This window comes from Cupressus sempervirens, chromosome 7, assembly GCF_028749045.1.
Source record: "Cupressus sempervirens isolate cs-2001-9-10 chromosome 7, ASM2874904v1, whole genome shotgun sequence".
Classification (NCBI taxonomy): domain Eukaryota; kingdom Viridiplantae; phylum Streptophyta; class Pinopsida; order Cupressales; family Cupressaceae; genus Cupressus; species Cupressus sempervirens.
The window spans coordinates 32,712,244-32,718,792 of NC_143124.1; positions in this window are offsets into that span (position 1 = coordinate 32,712,244).

Here is a 6,549-nt window from a genome sequence, read left to right on the forward strand (position 1 = left end):
TTTGCATCCCATGTTAGTTTTTTGAAAACTTTATATTTCTGAAAAGCCGGTTCTGTCATCTTTTCATAAATGTGGTCATTTTGCTTAGTTTTTGGTCCATGCTCTTTCTATCATATTTTTGGCATTTTTGCTATATGGTGGATATCTTGAGTGTTTTAGACCCAAGGATTATTTTCCTGGCACGGTTTCCTTTGTTTTCGATTGTACTATGTTTTATATTAGCTTGTTTTTAGTTTTGATCATTGTAGACATTATTATGAAGCACTTTTATGTATCACACTGAGATAAAGTGTCACTCTTGCATTTTAGGGGTCATGAACATTGTTTTGAGTCAGTTGTACATACACTATTTTTTATAAAGCACCATGGGGGGATAGTTGTTTTTTATTTTAGGCATTCTCCCTTTGTCAAGTGAGTGTCCCTTCCATGACATTGGCCCCATGTAGCGTCAGTGTGACCATATCTTTATAGGTGTCTGTACCTCTTCCCTCTCTTGTCATTCTTGGTTAATTTGAAGGAGACTTTGGCCCACCTTTTTAGTTGCTTATCATCTCACCCCGTCTACATTACGGGGGGGTTATTATGTTGTTCTAATTCATCTATGGTTCAATGGTTTGATAGTGTGAAATATGTATTTAGTGGTTGATCCTATGTACAAGGTGATTGCAGTGGCTAGCTACCTATGCATTTCGATGAGATGGATCATCTATCATATAGACATGCTCAGTTCATGCCTTCTTCTTCCATGGAGGTTCTTCAGATCAGTAGTTTGGAAGATTTGTGGCTTCTTCATGCTTCAGCGATGCTCTTTTGATCACTCCTTGTTCCTATTTTAGGGGACATTCCCCTAGTTGGATGCTTCTTTAGTTCTTCACTAGGTTCTTACCTCTTTTTGGGGGAGGGTTTTTTCCACGTGGTTTTCTCTCTTTCTCAATTTACAGAGGTTGCATCCTTTGCATTCTTTTGCATTTGTACATGGGTACCTAACATGGCCTCATTACCGGGACCCATTCTGCATTTCTTAGTTTTGTGAGCTTAAGGCATTTCCCTAAGTTGCATTTAAGGGGGGGTGTTAGAGTAAATAATTTATAATTAATTATTTATTCTATTTAATTAAGCTTACTTAGGTAAATGCATTTATTAATTAGTTGTACTTTAGGAGTTTGTTATAAGTTGTTGACAATACAAGAGTTTATTCTCTCCTAAGTCATACTTATCCTCTCACATTGTTCAAGGACTTTCCACCTCTTGTGGATGTATGCTTAGTTGTCACACTTATCTCCTAGCATCTTCTAGCTTGTTCTAGAAGATTCCTTGAGCTCTTTATATTCGGGCTCCCTCATTGTATTTTTATAACATCTCATATTGCATATCGTAAATACATATTCTTTTTGTGTTTGCATATTATCTCTCATGTCCATTTAGGGTTTCTCCCTTGCTAATTGCTCTTCCTTCCTTGGCTTCTCTTTGATAGGTTCTTGCATACAGGTGATCTTAGGCATCTTCAGAGTTGGATTTCATCAACCCCAACAAATTTCCTGTGCCTCCTATTGTCAAAAATTCTATTCCTTCTATTTTTGATGCTTTATTGTTGATTGGTACTAATCTTCCTATTTTTATTAGTTTTCAAACAAATCAAATTATTTTACTAGTATTTATGGCACAAAAATGGAAAAATGATATTGGTCCTCTTGCTCTTTTAGCTAATAATGATTTTCCAAAAGCATCAAGGAAGAAATTCACAAGATTTAATTGTAATGGTACCGCATCTGTAGAACAACACTTAGGTGCTTACCATAAGGCCTATGATGTAGTAAATCCTCAACATGAGGATACGGAAATCAAGATGCTTGTAGATACACTAGTGGACAATATTGTTGATTGGTTTCAAGACCTGCCTACAGGATGCATCACAAGTTGGGCCACTATGAAACAAAGGTTTGAGGAATATTTAAAAGTATAGAGGATGCACAAGTATTAGTGTTGTAGTTGGCATATATTAAGAAAGAATCATCAGTTTCCATAAGAGATATTAATGTAAGATTCAATAAACTTATCAAAAGAATAACTACTACAAGTGCACCTAAAAATGATAATAAGAAGACTTTCTACATTAGTTCTATGCCTCCTAATTTGGGATATCAAATTAGAAGAGATAATGTAGAAAACTTGCAAGCTAATTAAACAATAGCTATAGAGATGGAAGATGATATGCTGTCTTCTAGTAAATGGAAGGGAGAATTTCAATCTTAGACCATGAGAAATACAACTACTACTTCTAATAATAAAGAAGCTATGCTTCAAAAAAAATTCAATGAACTTATTTCATTGAAGAAACAAATGAATAGGCTTACTAATTCTTTTCATCAACCTCATTGAGAAGGTTATAAAAATCCAAATGGATAAAAAGTCTTGAAAATACCACCTATTCAATAGAGATTAGCAATTGAAAGTGCTCCCAAAAGATAAAATATGTGTGATTTTTACTTAAGGGAAGACCATGATGGAGATACATGTGCTGATAGATCAAATATAAACAAATGGTGGATAATAAAGAAAAAATAATTGAATATCCTAAAACTGAGGATGATCATGCTCCTTGTGGTGACTCTACAAATTATTTCTTGGAGTATGAATTAGATTCAAAGATAGGAGGTGACTTCTTTACAACTTTAGAATGACCTTAGTTGACAGTAATGACCAAAGGTCAAAAGAATAGAAATCAGATCAATAATTAGTCCCTGTTAAAAATAATGTACCATCAAAAAAAATTGATAAAGATAAAGGCATGTTAACTTCATCTTCATAGAAGGAACAAAAGGGTAAATAATCTGATTCTTTTGACATAATACAATACAATGAAGATACAAGAATTTAGATTTCTCTACTAGATTACTTGAAAGCTAATCTTGATCAATTGAAAAGGTTAGTTGAGCATTGCAATAAACATAAAGATCATATTAATGCTAATGTTGATTATCTCAATAAATCTAGTACTATTGGATTTTCTTTAACTGATGAAGATTTTGCACTCCCTAAGTTGATTCAAGAAGAAGAATATACTATTTTAGCTACCTACCCAAATAAAAAACTAGATCATTTTTATATTTCTTTTTTCATGAATGGAAATAGATTGAGTAATTGCATCATAGATTTAGGAGACTATGATAATGTGATGCCTGCTTCTATTATAAAGCTTTAGGACTCCCATTGACTAAAACTTTTGGTAGATTCTACTAAATGTATGCCAAACAAGTGCAATTTATAGGATAGATCAAATATTCCCAAGTTTCCCTTGCTGCTTACCCCTCTAAGAGATTGAAATTTACCATTCTAGTAGCAAAAATCCTTGCAAGCTATGAAATCCTCTTGAGTATATTTTTTTGCAAAGACATGGAGGTTTGGGGGGGGGGGGGATAAAATTAGATTGGTATAGTGCCAATAAACAAGTTGGAGACAAAAAGGTGAAGCTAGAACTAGAAGACAAAAAAAATTCACTATTTTAAAATTAGATGACCCTAGATCTCATATCTTGTATCATGAAATGTAGTTTGTAAATTATATGTTGTGCTCTGGCACCCTTGAGATTTTAGAAGAATCAAAACCAAATAAATGTAATCAATTGTGGACAATGGAATTTGATGGTAGCTGTGCTAATGCTGGTTCGGGTGTAGGGGTAGTGTTGACAACATCTAGTGGGGAAATGATTTGCTTGTCCTATAAGTTATATTTCAAAAATACTAACAATACTAAAAAGTATGAAGCTCTTCTCCTTGGAATAATAGTAGCAAAGAAAAAAGGAGTTAAGATGCTTAAAGCTCAAGAAGATGCAAAGTTGTTTTTAAGAAAAGTTAGAAATCAATATCCAATTAAGAACTCAAGATTGAGATGCTACCGTTATAAGATGTCGGATGAAATTGAAATTTTTGATGCCTTTTCAATTACACCATTACTCAAAGAATTCAATTCAAGAGCCCATTCTTTGGCAATTTTTGCATTAGTACTCTTACCACACCCTGATTTCAAAGAACAAACCTATATAGTAGAAGTACTATTAAGACCTAATGTCCTTGATAATGAAGATTCATGGTAGCTGCTTGAGGATGATAAATATATATTCAAATTCATTAAAGGGAAAAATACTTTTGAATGGTTGTATTTTGAAGGAAGCACTAATGCAAATGGTGATGATTCAGTAATAGGTTATAAAAAGAAAATAGAGCATGCTATGATTCAATTAAAAGGTAATAAGATTCCACCCCATCTAATCTCTTTGGAAAAACTTTTTGATACATATGATGCATACATAAAGGAGGAAAGAGATAAGAAATACAAGACATGTGGTGAATATGATGGAACCAACATAGGGATAAAAGTTAGCCCCAAGATGATAAACATAGGCAAGTATTGCACACCAGAAGAGAGAGAGTAGAAATCAATAAATTGCTCATTGAATTTCAAGATGTATTTTCTTGGAGTTACGAGGACCTAATAATTTCATGGGTGGAAAGTTTAAGCATGAGATGCCTCTTAAACTAGTGATGGGGACATAACCCAAGCACAGAATGGACACAACAAGAAAAGGGAAATTGTATTAACTATGAAAATAAGCTAGTACATTCAGTACAGAGAAAATAGACTTCATAACATGCCCTATGGGCTTACAATAACATAAATCTAGAGATAATTTCTCCTTTCAGTACCTCCTCTCAAACTCCACTCCGAACTGCCTTTTACAATGCCAAAAATGTCCTTAAATAGACCCCAGAGGGTTAAGGACTAGGAATACATTCTACAAAGTGCTACTAGGCATCCACCAACCAAGTAGAAGGCTCTAGAAGCTATGTTAGAAGTTGGTGCAAATCTAGAAGAATTCAAAAATGGTAATCAAACTTTCGAGAGGCATAACTTTTGAATCATAGCTTCGATTGACGAACCGTTTACATTTATAAAAAGCTTTCGAAGTGCTCTATAGCCCTATGGATGAGCTTTGCACATCCCCCATTTTTTGGCCCTTTTTGAGGTCATTTAATGCCCCTAACCTGACTTTGAAGCATTCTTAGGAGGTCTCCAAAACTTGAAAAACTGCGATAACTTTCAAACCGTGGGCCTTTTGACCTGATTCTTTTTTTAGAATGCTCTAAATTACAATTACATTCATCTAACCAGTTTACACCTCCTAGTTTACCAAGATGATGGCTCATTTACACACTCTTATTTTTTGGCATTTACACGTATCCCAAGGTGTTCAAATACTCTATCTTAGAACACTGATAGTGGAACTGTGAGAGTTGGAACCTTTATTTGACCCAAATGGGTATCCAAAAATGAAAACACATGAAACATAAATTAAGTCTAATTACATTTTTTGGGTGACATAGGATTGCCCTTATACCTTTGGATGCTCCTGCATCAGACACCCAAGGTAGATTGAAAAGTGACCCTATCACTTTATGAATGGTAGAGGAAATCCCAAATGGGAAACCTCAGATGTTGAAATCTAGGTTGAGTCCTCTATCGGCCGTCATTTCCACTTGACCAAATACTCTTCATACTGCCTGTTTCTGGTACTTCTACCCACATGATGATCTAGAATGTCTTCTATCTCCTCCTTCTTAGAAGCAAGAATTGGACATGGCTCTAACATTAGTTCCTCATCTGCGCCATCATCATGATACTCTATTAAGTCTATAATGTTGAAAATAGGAGAAATGTGAACACCATCTGGCAAATCCATCTCATATGCATTTCCTGAGTCATGTTTCTTTAGAATTTTGCAGGGGCCAAATTTTTTCATTTTTAGCTTGTTGTAAGTACTGGCTAGAAATCTTTCTTTTCATAAGTGCACCATGACTAGATCCCCTACTTGGAATTCCTTATGTCTTCTTCTTTGATCAGCCCTAGCTTTATACTCTTGATTCATCTTGGTAATGTGTTCTTGAACCTCCTCATGTAGATGCTTGATATGTTCAGCAAATTCTTCAGCTTCAGCACTTGTCCTCTCCCCTTGCTCTATCTTCCTCAATTCTGGTGCAGTCCTTGGGCTACTTCCATATATAATTAGGAATGGTGATTTTCTAGTACTCCTATTTATAGGGTTATTGTAAGAAAACTTTTCTTGTCATAGAATCAAATCCTATCCCTTGGGTTTATCCCCAACTAAACATCTCAGCAAATTGCCCAAACTTCTATTTACCACTTCTATTTGGCTATCAGTCTGTGGGTGATGCATGGAACTGAATTTCAAGTCTGTTCTCAACTTCTTTCACAATGTCCTCCAGAAATACCCCACAAATTTAGTATCTCTATCAGAAACTATACTCCTTGGAAGACCATGTAGTCTTACCACCTCTCTGAAAAACAAGTCTACAATATGGACAACAATATGCAACACCATTTAGATAGAAGTAGAGAAATCATGATCCTTTAGTTGAAGGAGCAATCTTCAAGGAGATTGAAAAAATACTCTAGGTGAGGAATATATACCCTATTCATCGTTCAACTTTGGTAGTTAATATTGTACCAATAGGGAAGAAGAATGGATTAATA